The 18,763-nt window shown below is 37.4% G+C and overlaps 1 protein-coding gene across 1 annotated transcript in view; it reads right to left on the bottom strand.

Moving 5' to 3' along the window:
• Positions 1-18,763, bottom strand: part of RYR2 (ryanodine receptor 2) — a 652,366-nt gene that overhangs the window by 257,194 nt on the left and 376,409 nt on the right. The window lies entirely within an intron of this gene.

Raw genomic sequence — 18,763 nt, 5'->3', positions numbered from 1 at the left:
AGACAACTTACCAATCTCTCAAAGTTGAGAAGGATTTATTGAGTTCCTAACTGATGAGGCTTTTCTATAGTACAAACCAAAATATTGGTTACCAGTGAAAACATCTGATGGATTTCTCTTCTTATTCTCGTTTTCGTCAACTTTTAAATATTATATTAATTTGTATATTTACATATTTAATATATCTGTGGATCTTTACAGATACTAGCTGTTTATTATACTATAGGTAAATTTTAATGCATTTATAAATTATTTTCCTATTTGCTTTTCCTAGCCATAGAATTTAGGAAGCCTCTGGATAAGACAGAGAGTAGAAAATCCCAGATATTTAATCATCTAAAAAATTATTAAGGCCTGGATTTTAAGGAACTCTTACCAGAGACTACCTCCATACTCTGAAATGGAGAGAAAGTACTAAAACAAGAATAGGTTTTCGTCTTTTGGAAGAAATAGAAAATAGAAAATAGAAAATTTTCAGCATGTACATTTTGGGGCATGGTACATAATACTGCCCTGCTCCCCAAAGACACACACGCAGTCACCTCATTCTATTTAACTACTGAGATTCCAACAAAACCTATTTTATAGCTGCTCCTCTTCCATTCTTCTGTCATTGTTATATTCCCTATTATCAACTAAGCCTTGAGGTCAGGATTTGTTTCTAATCCATTTTTCTAACTGCCATTATACTTGAAATAGTGCATGGCAGATAATCAGCCTTTTGATCTATAGTTTTTGAAAGAATTAGTGGGGAGAGGAAAGATGGAAGAGTAGGGAACCTTGTTTCATCGGGTGCCTTGTATTTAGCTAGGTAACTATCACATCATTCTGAAAACCTATGAATTCAACCTAAGATATAAGAAAAGAATTGCTGGAATTCTACAAATAGAAAAGTGACCACTTTTGGCAAGGTAGGAGGTGCAAAGTGAATTGGAGGGGATATATTGGAAGATAAACAGCATGGGGAGGGAGCCTCTATAAGCCAACTACCGGAAAGTGATACAGCCCCAGAGGACAAAATCAGTATTTTAAAAATCTGCTCCAGTGAGAAACATCCCTGCCTTAAAGGTGCTCAGATGGCAAAGCAGGGCAAAATCCTAGGTGGGACTGTGTGGTCTCAGGGTCCCTAGGGTCATGGAAAGAATGGGGATTTCGGAGCGGGCAGAGTTCCCAAGCACTGGAGCAGGGAAACTGGCTATGGTCAGAGAGCCCAGGAGTGGGCTCTCAGCTCAGTCTGCCATAAACCGTGAATGGCAGTACAATAGGGGACCACTCTCCGTGTGGAGGTCCTGCAAGTGGCAGGCCTGTGAGAACCCTCTTCTCTCCCCCGAGAGGATAAGCACGGTGTGCTTCAAAGGAGTCTGCAGAGTTCGGTGCACACAAAAGTGAAGATTGCTTTTCCCTAAAGGTTTACTTAAGTTAGGGGGCCAAGATCTTTCAGCTCAGGCTGGAGATTGGGATGCGGCCATTTTTATTTTCATCCTCTAATGGGGTGCGGAAAAACTTCAGGGAACAAGAGCCACACAAAGCAACCCAAAGCAGCTTACACTGAGACCAGCCCCCCGGCAAGGGGCAGTGCAACTCTGCCCAGGCAGACACCTGAGGAAGAGCTCAACAGGCACCTCCCCCAGAAAACCAGCTGTAAAATCAGTTGAATACCAAGTTTACCAAGCACACAGAATTGCAAAACTCCAGTGCTAGGGGAAAATAGTATATAGTATTCGAGGTTTTTTTCCCCACGATTCTTTTATCCTTTCAGTTTATAATTTCCCTTTTCTTTTTTTTTTTTCCTTTTCAACTCGTTTCTTATTTTAGCAACTCTTTGTTTTTAAGTTTTCTTTTTTAACTTCCATTTTTACATTTACATTTTATAGCTATATTCTTCATTTTTGGCTTCCTTTCAATGTATTCAATTTTATTTTGTGTGTATATATATATATATATAAAGTTTTGCTTTCTTTGCAATTTTGGGATTTAGGGTCTTCTAACAAACAGAGCAAAATACACCCACGACCAAGTAGATCACCCTGTTTTGTCCATCTGGGAGATTATAATCTTTTTCCTTTTCTTTTCATTTTTGGTTTCAGACTGCTTCAGATTTGTCTAGTGGGTATTTCGCTGGGGTCATGGTTGATATTTTTTATTTTGTTCCCTCGTTCATCCATTCTTCTCTGGGCAAAATGACTAGAAAGAAGAATTCACAACAAAAGAAAGAACCAGAAGTAATACTCTCTGCCACAGACCTAATCAATACGGAAATAAGTAAAAAGCTGGAATTCAGGATAACGATTATAAAGTTACTAGTTGGGCTTGAAAAAAGCGTAAAAGACACTCGAGAACCTCTTAGTGCAGACATAAAATCTAATCAGGTTGAAATTTAAAATGCTTTAACTGAGATGCATTCTAAATTGGATGCTCTAACAGCTAGGGTAAATGAGGCAGAAGAGAGAGTCAGTGACATAGAAGACAAGATGATGTAAAGGAAGGAATCTGAGGAAAAGAAAGAAAAACAACTAACGGACCATGAAGAGAGGCTTTGAGAAATTAACGATATCATAAAGTGAAACAATATTAGAATTATTGGGGTCTCAGAGAAAGAAGAAAGAGAGAGAGGGACAGAAGGTATATTTGAGCAAATCACAGCTGAGAACTTCCCTAATCTGGGGAAGGAAACAGACATTCAAGTCCAAGAGGTAGAGAGAGTGCCCCACAAAATCAATAAAAATAGATTAAAACCCCAACATATAACAGTGAAGCAATGCAAATTTCAGAGATAAAGAGAAAATCCTGAAAGCAGCTTGAGGCAAGAGCTCCTTAACCTACAATGGTAGAAACATTAGACTGGCATCAGACCTAGCCACAGAGACCTGGCTGGTCAGAAAGGGCTGGTGGCATGATATATTCATGATACTAAATGAGAAAAACATGCAGCCAAGAATGGTTTTTCCAGCTAAGGTGTCATTCAGAATGGAAGGAAAGATAGAGAGCTTCCAGGACAAACAGAAACTAAAAGAAATTGTGATTACTAAACCAGCCCTGTGAGAAATATTAAAGGGGATCCTGTAAGTGAAGAGAGCCCAAAAGTAACATAGACCCGAAAGAAACAGAGACAATCTACAGAAACAGAGACTTTACAGGTAATAAAATGGCACTATATTCATATCCTTCAATAGTTACTCTGAATGTAAATGGGCTAAATGCTACAATCAAAAGACACAGGGTATCAGACTGGATAAAAAGCAAGACCAATCCATATGCTGCCTACAAGAGATGGATTTTAGACCCAAAGACACCTCCAGATTGAAAGTGAGGGGGAGCTGAACAATTTATCATGCCAATGGACATCAAAAGAAAGCTGGGATAGCAATCCACATATCAGACAAATTAGATTTTAAACCAAAGACCATGGTAAGGGATGAAGAGGGACACTATATCATACTTAAAGGATTTATCCAACAGAAGATCTAACAATTATAAGTATTTATACTCCTAATTTGGGAGCAGCCAATTATATAAACCAATTAATAACCAAATTAAGGAAACACATTGATAATAATACAATTAATAGTAGGGGATTTCACCCTACTCACAGCAATGGGCAGCTCATCTAAGCATAATATCAACAAGGAAATAAGGACTTTGAATGACACACTGGACCAGATGGACTTCACAGATATATACAGAGCATTCCATCCTAATGCAACAGAATACACATTCTTCTCAAGTGCACATGGAACACTCTCCAGAACAGATCACATACTGGGTCATAAATCAGGCCTCAGCCAGTACCAGAGGACTGGGATTATTCCATTCATATTTTCAAACCACAATGCACTGAAACTTGAACTCAGTCACAAGAGGAAATTTGAAAAGAACTCAAACACTTGGAGGTTAAAGAGCATCCTACTAAAGAATGAATGGGTCAACCAGGAAATGAAAGAATTAAAAAAAAATTCATAGAAACAAATGAAAATGAAAACACAACTGTTCAAAACCTTTGGGATGCAGCAAAGGCAGTACTTTTAAAAGGGAAGTATATAGCATACAAGCCTCTCTCAAGAAACAAGAAAGGTCTCAAATACACAACCTAAACTTACACCTAAAGGAGCTGGAGAAAGAACAGCATATAAAGCCTAAACCCAGCAGAAGTGAATCCATAAAGATTAGAGCAGAAATCATTGAAATAGAAACCAAAAGAACAGTAGAACAGATCAATGAAACTAGGAGCTGGTTCTCCAAAAGAATTAACGATCAATAAACTCCAAGCTGGACTTATCAAAAAGAAGAGAAAGGAGGGCGCCTGGGTGGCTCAGTTGGTTAAGCGACTGCCTTCGGCTCAGGTCATGATCCTGGAGTCCCTGGATCGAGTCCCGCATCGGGCTCCCTGCGCGGCGGGGAGCCTGCTTCTGCCTCTGACCCTCCCCCCTCTCATGTGCTCTCTCTCTCTCATTCTCTCTGTCTCAAATAAATGAATAAAATCTTAAAAAAAAAAAAAAAAAGAAGAGAAAGGACACAAATAAATAAAATCATGAATGCAAGAGGAGAGATCACAACCAACACTGAAGACATACCAACAATCATAAGAATATATTATGAGCAACTATATGCCAAAAATTAGGCAATCTGGAAGAAACAGATGCATAAATGTATAAATACCAAAGAGATGTATAAATACCAAAACTGAAACAGGAAGAAATAGAAAATCTGAACAGACCCATAACCAGCAAGGAAATTGAATCAGTAATCAAAATTCTCCCAACAAACAGGAGTCCAGGGCCAGATGGCTTCCCAGGTGAAGAACTAATACCTATTCTTCTGAAGCTGTTTCAAAATACAGAAAGGGAAGGAAAACTTCCAAACTCGTTCTATGAGGCTAGCACTACCTTGATCCCCAAACCAGACAAAGCTCCATCAAAAAGGAGAAATACAGACCAATATCCCTGATGAACATGGATGCCAAAATACTCATCACCAAGATACTAGTCAATAGGATCCAACAGTACAGTAAAAGGATTATTCACTATGACCAAGTGGGATTTATTCCTGGGCTGCATGGGTGGTTCAACATTTGCAAATCAATCAGCATGATGCATGACATTAATAAAAAAAAGGACAAGAACCATTTGATCCTCTCAATTGATGAGAAAAAGAATTTGACAAAATATAGCATCATTTCTTAATTAAAACTCTCCATAGTGTAGGGATAGAGGGAACATACCTCAATATCATAAAAGCCATCTATGAAAAACCCACGGAGAATATCATTCTCATTGGGGAAAAACTGAGAGCTTCTCCCCTAAAGTCAGGAACATGACAGGGATGCCCACTCTCACCACTGTTGTTCAACATAGTGCTAGAAGTCCTAGTCTCAGCAATCAGACAATAAAAAGAAATTAAAGGCATGCAAATTGACAATGAAGAAGTCAAACTCACTCTTCGCAGATGACATGATACTTTATGTGGAAAACCCCAAAGACTCCACCCCAAAATTGTGAAAACTCAACAGAAATTCAGCAACGTGGCAGGATATAGAATCAATGCACAGAAGTCAGTTGCATTATGTGCATTATGCACTAAAAATGAGACAGAAGAAAGCAAAATTAAGGAGTTGATCCCATTTACAATTGTACCAAAAACCATAAGATAACCAGGAATAAACCTAACCAAAGAGGTAAAGGATCTGTATTCTAAAAACTATAGAACACGTATGAAAGAAATTGAGGAAGACACAAAGAAATGGAAAAAACATTCCATGTTCATGGACTGGAAGAAAAAATATTGCTAAAATGTCTATACTACTAGGGAAATCTATACATTCCATGCAATCCTTATCAAAATACCATCAAGTTTTTTTACAGAGCTGGAACAAATAATCCTAAAATTTGTATGGAACAGAAAAAACCCCGAATAGCCAGAGGAATGTTGAAAAAGAAAACCCAAGCTGGTGGCATCAGAATGCCAGACTTCAAGCTATATTACAAAGCTGTAATCATCAGAGAGTATGGTATTGGTACAAAAACAGACACATAGACCAATGGAACAGAATAGAGAATCCAGAAATGGACTCTCAACTCTATGGTCAACTAATCTTTGACAAGACAGGAAAGAAGATCTAATGGGAAAAGGACAGTCTCTTCAATAAGTGGTGCTGGGAAAATTGGACAGCCATATGTAGAAGAATGAAACTGGACCATTTTCTTACACCACACAAAGATAAACTCAAAATGGATGGAAGACCTAAATGTGAGAGAGGAATCCATCAAAATTCTGGAAGAGAACACAGGCAGCAACTTCTGTGACCTCGGCCGCAGAACTTCTTGCGAGACATGTCTCCAAAGGCAAGGGAAACAAAAGCAAAAATGAACTATTGGGACTTCATCAAGATAAAAAGCTTCTGCACAGCAAAGAAAACAGTCAACAAAACTAAAAGGCAACCTATGGAATAGAAGAAGATATTTGCAAATGACATCAAATAAAGGGCTAGTATCCACAATCTATAAAGAATTTATCAAACTCAACACCTCAAAAAACAAATAACTAGTCAAGAAATGGGCAGAAGACATGAACAGATATTTCTCCAAAGAAGACATACAATGACGAAGAGACACATGAAAAATTGCTCCACATCCCTTGGCATCAGAGAAATACACATCAAAACAATGATGAGATACCACCTCACACCAGTCAGAATGGCTAAAATTAACAACTCAGGAAAAAATAAATGTTGGTGAGGATGAAAAGAAAGGGGAACCCTCTTACACTGTTGATGGGAATGTAAGCTGGTGCAGCCACTCTGGAAAACAGTATGGAGGTTCCTCAAGAAGTTAAAAATAGAGCTACCCTATGACCCAGCAATTGCATTACTATGTATTTGCCCCAAAGATACAAATGTAGTGATCCGAAGGGGCACCTGCAACCCAATGTTCATAGCAGCAATGTCCACAATAGCCAAACCGTAGAAAGAGCTGAGAAGTCCATCAAAAGATGAAAGGATAAGGAAGATGTGGTATATATATATATGGAATATTACTCAGCCATCAGAAAGTATGAATACTTACCATTTACATTGATGCGGATGGAACTGGAGGGTATTATGTTGAGCAAAATAAGTCAATCAGAGAAAGACAATTATCATATGGTTTTACTCATATGTGGAATGTAAGAAACAGCACAGAGGATCACAGGGGAAGGGAAGAAAAACTGAATGGGAAGGCATCAGAGAGGGAGAAAAACCATGATTTACTCTTCACTATAGGAAACAAACTGAGGGTTGCTGGAGGGGAGGTGGGTAGGGGGATGGGGTAACTGGGTGATGGGCATTAAGGAGGGCATGTGATGTGATGAGCACTGGGTATTATACACAACTGATGAATCACTGAACACTACATCTGATACTAATGATGTACTATATGTTGACTAACTGAATTTAAATTAAAAAAAAAGAATTAACTTTACATGCTGAATTAATATAAAGGTACATGGATCTTCATCTCAAAGATTCTCCTTTGTACAAAGAAAATTCACCAGCTAATTATGCCAAGTTAAAAAAAAATGATCAGAACATGAGAAAATGCTGAGATAAAATTATGTCATCTTTTTTCTTTTAAGTATTCTGGGCTATGGCTAGCAGAATTACCAGGTAAGCTTCTTTATGGCAGGGAGTTCGACTGCTTTGTTCCTTACTATCCACAAAATGGAGAATAGCATCTGATTCATGGTAGGCATTCAATAAAAATATGTTGAATGAATTGATGTGTTACAGCAAATAATTTTTAAGCATGAATAAAGCTGAGATTGCCTTAGTTACTATTTCATTATAAGACATCTCATATTTTATAAATCATTTATCTATAGACAAAATTATTGGAAATATTTTGTTTTGTGTAAGTGGATTAGATTAGTCTGGCAATTGTAACAATTATGGCTAATTACGGCCTTATGTCATTCAATTTACATCACAAGCCACATTTATAGATGAGAAATTTTGTTCTGTTTTAAATCAGAATTCTGCATGTTTGGGTAATTAACAATATTTTTTATTTCATTTTTTTTTTTATAAAGAAGCCACATGGGATTTTTTACTTTTTTTTTTTTAAATATTTTATTTATTTGTCAGAGAGAGAGAGCACAAGCAGAGGGAGTGGCAGCCAGAGGGAGAAGCAGGGCTGAGCAAAGAGCCTAATGCGGGACTCGATCACAGAACCCCAGGATCATGACCTGAGCACCCGGGATCATGACCTGAGCAGAAGGCAGACACTTAACTGACTGAGCCACCCAGGCGTCCCACATGGGATTTTTTAATTGCTCATACAAATCATTGTATGTTACAGAATTCTGATTATAAATAGATAAATCTATAAACTGTAAGCACAGCCTATGTACAAGTTCTCATTCAGAAAATATTTTTTTCAAGAAAGGGCTCCCAATACATTTGCAATGTACCAACAGATGAGCAAGCTGGCAGAGTCTGATTTCTAAGTTTAACGTGACTTGGAAGCAGCGTTAGGAACGATGACAAAGAACTATCTTTGCTACTGTACCATCTTCCTGTCTCTGCTTGACACCCTCCCCTCCTGATTTCCCCACAACTGCCCAGCACAGGGTAGCCCAATAGCACACAATTCTTTTTTCTCCCATTTTCCAATGGTCCTGAGCCCTCCTAGCCATCACAGAGGGGACACACAGGACAGAGTTTTGAAACTAATCTATGAAAAAGTGATTAGAGACTAATTCATCTTAATGAGCGATGTGTGCATTTGAAAAGAGGAAAAATCCTCTCTGGCAACCCATTTTACTGGTAACCTCCCAGCAATATCTCATACGTAATAGGGGGGTATGTTTGAAAGGTGGAGGATGGGAAGGACGTCCTTCCAAGTCAAACATTATAGATAAGTTCTACTAATGTGTAAAGCTGGATAATACAGGACATAAGTGTTTCTCCTGATTTTCTAAATTTTTCCCTTCCTACATGGAGTAGCTACCAGAGCTGCTTTAATCTGTGGTCACAATGAAAACCCACGGAGATGTATTTGCATCTGTTGATTTCAAACAGCACAATAATTAATTAGTTCATGCTCGCTATCAGATGTAGACCACAATTCATTTTACTTTTCTAAATAACCCTGTGTAAGGAAGGATTTGAAGGTTCAAGTGATTCTTTTAAATGGCTAATAATCCCTTCCAAATTAAAGTTACCAACTCCCATTTCACCTGAACCTTACTTCCATACTGTTATACTTCAAATCGTCTACAGTAAAGATAAATACAAATATCTTTGAAATTCATAGACTTCAACCTACCGTATTTGATAAAAATGCTGACGTCATCAATGCCTAACTAATATGAATCAGTATCAACAATGATTTATACAACTCTTTTTGTTTGTAGTACATATTGACAAAGAATCAAACCACTATATCAAAATAGGATTTTTTTTTTAAAGAGCATAAATGAACTTTGGCAAATTGTGTGCATTTCACCTTATTAATGTAATTTCATTAGGTACATAAAGGTCAACCAACTGCTCATTGGAAATATTACCTTCTTGTCGTTGAAAAAGAACAAAAAGCAAAGCTTTTGAGAAAAATGAGATTGACATAAGCCTTAGAAGCTAAGTGGTTTCAAGTAAAGTTTCAGATTAATTTCCAGAAATTTAAAAGAAATGAAAGACTGCTGTACCAATTCTTGGGAATTAGAATTTCATAGCCCAAGTAATAGGGAAAAGTAATATCATTAGTAATTATATTAATACAGAATACATACAGCTCATATTAAAGACATTCATGTGTTACATCCTACTTTCTTGAGCTTCCTGGGAAAATTCTACCAGAATCAGTCAATAGATATTTTCTCCTGCAATCTGTTTAGTTGGTATCATTTTAACTTCCTTTACCTTAATATGCAAAGTCCCCATTCCATCAATCATTCTGAAATTTAGCTAATGAGGAATATATGTGGAACTAAATAAATACATTCAATATACTCACTTTCCAAGGTATCAAAATTCTTCTGCAGTTATTAGCTCTCAATTTTGCTGTAGCATATAATCCAGTAATTAAAATAAAACAGTAAGATTAATAAGCTATATATACTGGGCTTCAGTTTCTTTTTTAAAATATCTTTTTGCTCGGAAAAATAAAAACAACTGGCAAACTGCCAGTTTCATCTGCATTAAATTACCAAAGATATAAACAAAAAATTGATAGCACTTGGCCCCACTGATGAGCTGTCATGTTAAGTAGCAATTTAGTTTTGTGCTTCATTCCCACCTGACCCACATTTTTCCTAAGCAGGTATTCTAAATGAGCCTTTGAAAAAAGCATTCAGTATAATATCACTAAAGGGGCAATTAAAGTGGTGTACAAAAAACATGGCAGAATACCAAAAACACTAAGCAGAAAAACCTTTTCTTTTTTTTCTAGCCTCTCCCACTTCTCAAGCTTCCTTGTTTAGTAGGAATCAGGTTAAATGAAGCTTGGAAGTCATTATGCTGTGAAGGATGTGCAGTAAACATGAAAAGATTATGTCCAAGTTCAGTGGATGTTAGGTGTAAATTTCAAAACCAAATCAGCCCTTCAAGTACCTTGGAACAAATGGGAAAATCTCAGATGACTGCACACCAGAGATATTAAGGACAAGTTTTGCTGGAAGCACATCTACTAAAAATGCATACTGGGCTGACATTTTCACAGAAAGAATAGAGAGAGAATTAAAAAACCCTTCTCCAGGAAACAAATAATTAATTTTGAATTAATTTCGTTGAATTAATTTCAACGTAGAAATTAGCAAGGAAACGGACAAGGGATATATTTTTTCTATGACTTCACTTCCTTGTTTTTAAGTAAATGTAATACGATGAAGTGCCTGGGAGGCCTCCCTTACCCCACCCAATTCCTTTTTTATCAATTTCTTTTTACTCCAAGGCCTTCCACTACCCCACAGCCCCTTTGAAACAAAACACAAGGTATCCAATGCCCCAAGGTGGGGTCATCTGAAGAGAGAGACCACAGAAAGCCATTCTAATGGCTTTTGGATTTTAAAAAACAGGCTTTGAAAATTCACTGCAGAGACAAAAGTCTTTTAGATAAAAGACCTCCTGATATTTGAATATCAAAAAAACAAACCCTTGAGACTTGAGGAAAACCAGATAAAGACTCCTTCTCCGGCCCAGACAGGTTCCAGAGCCTAGAGGACAGGGGAGCTGGAGGGAAGCCAAAGCTCCCCAACACCCACCCAGGTAGAGACAAGGAAGATCCCAGGGCCAAGGTGAACTTCTGTCTTGCTTCCAGAGCATACGGAGGAAAATGGCCAGGTCTTAGAATCTCCTACACTCAACCCCTTCCTTGCACAACACAACTTCAGAAAAATAAATATGGCAACCAACCAAGTCTAGGCTGATAGGCCACCCTCCCCACTCGCTCCACCAACAGACTGCAATACTCAAATTGCCAGAAAGAGTATTCTTAGGTTTCTGACACTCCCTAAACTGACTTAAAGGAAGCTAAAAGAAGAGCAGTAACCTGGAGTACTCAACAGAAATGCGAAGAAACCCACTGTGTAGACCCATTACCAAAGACCAGTGGGGAAAACAGGTATCCCATAGGATACCAGCAGCGATGAATGAAGACAATTGCAAAGACACTCCCCTGACCAAACTTGAGTCAGGCTCCTCTGAGCCCCCCTCTTTCGGACTAGGACTCTGACCTTGGGCTCTGTCCTTGTTCCAATTAGTTCCATTTTAGCAAGAACCCTACCGGATCAGTTTAACAAAAATCCTCCATCCTTGATATCTGATCACATTCTTCATCTCCCACCCTTGACATCTTATCACAAGGTCTGCCTTCAACAAGAATCCTATCAAGTTGCTTTTGCAGAATCCCCCTTCTCCTTGATGTTTCCTATTAGTAATCTTCTATCCACTGCCCTCCCCTACCCCTGATCCTTCTCCTTGGCAATAAATCCCCACTTCTCCTTGTTCAGAATGGAGTTCAGTTTGACACAAAGGTCCCTCTTCCCCTATTGCAATAGTTCCTGAATAAAATTTGCCTTTATAGCTTTAACTTCTGTCCAGCTCTAATTTGCTTTGACATAATTCAGTCATCACAGCAAAATCAAAGGAGGTGGAGCACGGATCCAGTGTCTCCTCCCCAATGGGTGAGTGTCCCAAACACAGGTAGCCCCAGTGGTAAGAGGGAGGTAGACAATGAATTCAAATTCAACAACAAATACTCATTCAGTGGTAGAATTAAAACATTCTAGGCCCTATTCTAGGAACTAATGATATATCATTGAATAACATGGACAAAAAAAGTCTATAGGAATTATGTTCTGATAGAGAATCAGGCAATAAAGTGCAAAACAACAGTATGTTAGATGTAAGTGCTGTGGGGAAGAATAAAAGAGAAAAGGGGGCATGCGGAAATGTACTGAATTTTTAAAAAGGAGCAATTTTATTTTTTTTATTAAATAGGGAATAATCTTAAAGAAGTGAAGAAAGATTGCTTTAAGATGACATTTGAATCAAAACTTAAAGGTGAAAATAAACACAGAAAACATTGATTTTAACAGTTTGCCCTGAACAGACTAGGATTAAGTTTCTAATACTAAGCTTCATTCTGGTGCAATGTCCATTGGGCTTAAATATGAAATTAAACCTGATCAGAGAAAATAAAGAACATTACATATTAGCACATTTTTAAATTTGTAATTTGTGAAATTTACTCATTACACATAAACAGAGTGTATAAATCTGTTGTTTTTTTTTTCCTTCATGATCACAGTGCTTCATCATTAAAGAAAAAATCCAACTGTATTTGTAACACCATCTTTCATTTAGGTAAATATTTACATAAACTGAATGTGGTACATGTGCTATGTCTATGTAAGCAGTATATATATATATATATATATATATATCATGGGCCTACACATTCAGCATCCAAGCCTTCAAATTAGAAAGTCATTTATATATACCTATATGCATTGAGAATATCATTCTTAGCCTTTTATGTGCCCACATATGCCTGAGATACCACTCATCCCTTCACTTCCCATCACTACCAGGGGCTTCATAGAATTAGTGGTAAGAAGGTGATGGGGGACAGAGGGAATTTACCACTGGATTTAAAGACCTCTCAAGACAATTCTAAACACTACCAATTCATAATTCAACACTACCTGTTAGCTCCCAGTGATATATACAGGCAACCAGTTCCTGATCTACTATGTTTGTGCTATTTTAATAACACAGGTAAGTGCTAAAGGAAAGTTTAATAAATGGCACTGGTATTCAGACAAGATTTTTTTCATTTTTTTTAAAAAGATTTTATTTATTTATTTGAGAGAGAGAGCACACAAGCCAGGGGGAAAGACAGGAGAGGGAGAGCAGACTTCCTGCTTGAGCAGGGTGCCTGACACGGGCCTTGATCCCAGGACCCTGGCGTCATGACCTGAGCCAAAAGCAGATGCTTACCTGACTGAGCCACCCAGGCGCCCTGGATTTTTTTCATTTAAACCTATAATTCTGTTCTGTTTTTAAATCTCAATTACTCAGGCATATTAGAAATTGGCAATCATAAGCTCTCTAAGTGGATTCTTTCCATTGCATTTTTCTTTGTCCCTATGGTAAATGGACTCTGTTCATCAAACTGTGCGGTGGGTCAAGAGCTTCACTTTACAATAAATGTAGGAAGATCCATGAATTTAAGAATTGATGATAATATGTTACACTCTTCAATTGCCTGTTTCTTTTGAGGAGGAATAAGAAGGGGGGAAAGAACTATGACGAATCACACATTCCACAAAAGTCCTTAAGGATTTTTAATGAAATGATGTGTATTATACATAAGGAAAAAATATTCAATTACCCTATTTTCAAATAGGAAATGCAGCATATAATTCAAATGACACTTTGAGTCTATGTGCATCCTTAAATCTGAAATGGGTCTCTTGTAGGCAGCATGTAGTTGGATCTTTTTTTTTTTTTTTCCATCCAGCCCCTCTGTGCCTTTTGATTGGTAAATTCAACCCATGTACATTTAGAGTAATTGTTGATATGTAAGAACTTATTCATGAATGCCATCTTATTCATTACTTTCTGGTCCTTTTGAATTTCCATTGTATTTTCCCTCTCTGTTCATGCCTACTTTTGTACATTGGTTATACTCCACGGAGGTATGCTCTGTTTCCCTTTGTCTTTTGCAGATCCACTCTAGGCATTTGCTTTGTGGTTACCTTGTGAATTACATAAAATAGCTTACAGATAAAACAGTCCATTTTAGGCTGATAGTAACGTATCTTCAAATACCTATGAAGAGGGGTAGAGGGAGAGAGAGAGATTCCCAAACAAACTCTGCGCTGAGCAAGGAGCCCGACCTGGAGCTTGATCTCACGACCCTGAGATCATGACCTGAGCTGAAATCAAGAGTTAGACACTCAACCAACTGAGCCACCCAGGTGCCCCGCAGCTATAGTTCTTATTACTCTTCTACTTTGACTTCCATACTATAGTTGCATGGTTAACATACCATCCAAATATAGAGTAACGGTTCTCTGAGTCTGATTTTTCCCCATTATCAGTGTGCTGTTAGCTTTCACATGCTGCTATATTCTTGGGTTAGCATCTTCCCATTTCAGCATGAAGAATTCCTTTCAGCATTTCTTGCAAGGAAGGTCTAGAGGTGGTGAATCCCCTCAGCTTTTGTCTGGGAAAGCCTTTATTTCTCTTTCATATGTGAAGGATAACTTTGCCAGACAGAGTATTCTTGGCAGGCAATTTTTATCTTTCAACACTTTGAATACATCATTCCACTCTCCCCTGGCCTGTCAGAGTTTCTGTTGAGAAATCTGGGATAGCCTAATGGGGGTTCCCTTGTCAGTTACTTTCTTTTTTCCCTGGCTTCAAGATTCTTTATGGTTGATTTTTGACAGTTTCATTAAAATGTGTCTTGGAGAAGGTCTTTTTACACTGAGATAACAGGGTATGCTATTAGCTTCATAGACTTGTACGTCCAAGTCTTTCCCCAGGTTTGGGAAGTTCTTGGCTATTATTTCTTTAAATAAACTCTGCCCCTTCTCCTTCCCTTCTCCTTCTAGAGCCTGATCATTCAGATATTTGCTTTTCTGATAGAATCTGAGAGCTTTTTTTAGCCTTTCTTCACTCTTTTTAAACTTAGTTCCCCTCTCCTCTTCTAAGTGTATTTATTCTGTATTCGTATTCTCCAAGCCATTATTCTTCCTCCACCTGATCTGCCTTGAGACAGATGTTCTCCACTACATTCTTCATCTCATTCACTGAATTCTTCAGGTTCAGTATTTCCATTTGATTCTTTTTTAGAATCTCAATCGCTTTGGTAAAGAGCTCCTTCTGTTCATTAACTTTACTCCTGATTTCACTGGATTGTCTTTGAGTTTTCTTGTAGCTTGTTGAATTTCTTCGTAACAGCTATTTTGAATTATCAGATGGTAATATTCTATACCTTTGAGCTTGGTTGCTGGAAAATTATTTTCTTTTTGTGATGCCGTATTTCCTTGATTTTTCATATTACTTGTAGGTATGCATTTTTGCTTGTGCATTTGAAATAACCAAGACCCTCTTAATTAGCTCTGTGTCTTCTCTGGTTCTTACAGTCTGCTAGGCAGGTTATTAGAAACCTCTGTTGTTGTTGTTGTTGTTTTTTAATTTCCAGAGGGGTATGCTATATTTCAGGTTTGTGGATTCTCCCTTGCCCACCAAGGGTGGCTTGTGTTCTGAGCATGCTCCCCATCTCCTGAAGCTTGCCTTTCTGGACATACTCAGGAGCACACACCCAGCTGGCAGAGTTGGGGGAAGTATGGATTTAACACTTGGTGAGTTGGGGATGCCCACGGACTTGGTAGGGAGATGGGGTAGGGCATGTCACTCCCAAAGGCTTGTGGGTGGACCTTCTGCTGAGCAGATTAAAGACTGTTTGAAATTCTTACCTCCCTCTTTCCCCAAATCCTCCCAAAGCTCTCATGACTAAGCTCCCACCGTAGTACTCTGGGTTTTGGTGGACAGAAATGGGTTTCCCTAGCTGCATCCTGCCAACTGGGAAAACTGAATCCTCTCTCACCATCTGCCTCTTTGCCTGCAGAAGAGTCACCTCTACCAATAAATGAGCCCCAAAAGGCTCCTTCTTAAAAGTAGGGCAGTGCCTACAAAGTTTCTCTTACCACTTTCACTATGATTCAACTCATATTTTTCTTTTCCTTTCTTCTTCAACAGTGTGTTGGCATCTGCCTTTTGGAAGCTGGATTTCTGCAAGTTCTCTGTGGTCAGTGAGTGCCTGCTCAGTTCAGCACACGCCCCATTCTTGCCCATTAGCCCCAAGAGGGGTCCAGGCAGTTTCACCAGCTAGTCAGGTTCCACAGTTTCTATGGAGTTTGTCTGTGTCCTAACATCTGCACTGGTGAGTGAGATTCCTCTTGAGTCCCTTGGGGTAAGGTGCAAAGTCTGGAAACCTCCACAAAGATGCTCTTGTTTATGTATGGATGTCTAATTTGTTGATTACAAAGCGGGATAAAAAGGAGAAACAACTTCTGAGTCATGTTGCTGATGTCACTCCTGTACTAGGCATTTTAGAAACTAGGGGCATTGTAATAAACAAAGCCCAGCCCTTATTGAGTGCATATCCACAGAGGTCTGTTCCTCTTCTGTTAGATTTATTCCTAGGTTTCTCAACTGTCTTAGATATTAAGGATTTGTTTATTTCTTTTTGCATTTGTACATGGTATCTAAATGGTATTTTAAAAGATATCTAGCAATTACTGAATTTATTGTTAACAAATAATTCTGTAGATTCTCCTGAGTTTTCCATGTCATAATAATATTACCTGCTGTTGATGACAGTTTGTTTTCTTCCTTTCCAATACTCATACTGTTTTTCTTATCTCATTGCATTGGCTGTGTTGAATATATCAGGTAATAGTGGCTTTTACTATCTCATGCCTGAATCTTAAAGGAAAAATTTTGGGGCTTTACCTTATAGATTATTGGTTGCTGTTGGCCTTTTATCAGGTTAAGAAGGTTTTCTCAGATTATTGCTTGCTAAGAATTCATATGCTTATAAGTAAAACATCTTATAGTTATTTCTAAATGTACTGGGATAATTTTAAACTAGTACAATTCCTTTAATAGCTATAACTCTAATAACATTTTCTTTCTTCTTGACTCAGTTTTGGTATTACTCTACACAACTGTCCATATCACTTAAATTCAGAAAATTTTGGCATAAATTACATTTTGCTAGATCTCCTGAAAATATCCCTAAAATTGCTAAGTCTTTTTTTCCCTTTATCAGTCTTTCCAGATTTTTTTTCCTGCTTATGAAAAATGCTTTCTCTAAGTAGTGTTTTATATAAACAATTCATGTTTTGATACAATCTTTTCCTTTTCCATTTTTGTGTTTTTAAATTATCATGATGATACATTTGATTCACTAGTTATTTAGAACTATATTTTAATGTTTCTAAATATGTCATGGCTTTATATATATTTTTTGGTTGTTGCTATTAGTCCTTGTGATTCAGTGAATATGATCTTTATATCAATGTCCTCATGTCATAGATGCAAAATTGTATATATGTTCCTTATGTACAGTGTTCTATATATGTCAATATATTTTAGTTTATAGGAGTTAAAATTTTTATTAATCTTCATTAATATTTGTCTGTTGCACATATCAGTTTCTGAGAGTTGTGTTATGAATTATTACTATGATTGCACACTTGTCTATTTAGGAAAATCTATTAATATTTTGACTTTTTAAAACTATTTTACTTGGTGCATACATGAGTAATTATAGTATAAGGCTTGGGTTTTTTTTTAAATCTTTGTACAGTGACCTTCTGTTCTTAATTTTGCTTTCAGAGCTATTTTGTCTTACATGGGACAATGGAAAGAAGGAAACTACAGTCTCCTTTTGAGTAATATTTCTTGGTACATCATGTTCTCATTAGTTTCAATTTTTCTATGTTCTAACTTTAGTTTTTATTTAAATACCAGTTAACATAGAGTGTAATATTTAGTTTTAGCTGTACTATGTAGTGATTCAACACTTCCATACAATACCCAGTGCTCATCTCAACAAGTGCACTCCTTAATCCCTATCACCTTCTTAGCCCATCCCCTCACCCACCTCCCCTTTGGTAACCATCTGTTTGTTCTCTATAGTTAAGAGTCTGTTTCTTGGTTTCTCTCTCTCCTTTTCCCTTTGCTCATTTGTTTTCTTTCTTAAATTCCACATATGAGTGAAATCATATGGTATTTGTCTTTCTTTGACTTATTTCACTTAGCATAATACACTCTAGTTCTATCCATGTTCTGGCAAATGGCAAGATTTCATTCTTTTTTATGGCTGAGTAACATTCCATTGTATATACACACCACATCTTCCTTATCCATTCATCAGTTGATGGACACTTGGGCTATTTCTATAATTTGGCTATTATAGATAATGCTGCTATAAACATTAGGGTGCATGTATCCCTCAGAATCAGCATTTTTGTATTCTTTGGGTAAATACCTAGTAGTGCAATATCTGGATCATAGAGTAGTTCCATTTTTCTAAATTTATTGATGTGTCTTCACATAGCTGGGTTTTATTTTTGTGGAGTGTGTACAACATGAGTTATCTTTTTGAATCCAATCTGACAATCTCTGTATCTTACCTGAAAAAATAAATCCATTTGCCTTTATTGTGACTATTGATGGACTTGGATTTTCACTGTCATATTTTTATTTTTC

This window comes from Leptonychotes weddellii, chromosome 6 (genome assembly GCF_054177405.1).
Source record: "Leptonychotes weddellii isolate Sample4059 chromosome 6, ASM5417740v2, whole genome shotgun sequence".
Lineage (NCBI taxonomy): Eukaryota > Metazoa > Chordata > Mammalia > Carnivora > Phocidae > Leptonychotes > Leptonychotes weddellii.
The sequence above is the reverse complement of the archived record's forward strand: the minus strand, read 5'-3'. Positions and strand labels throughout refer to the sequence as shown.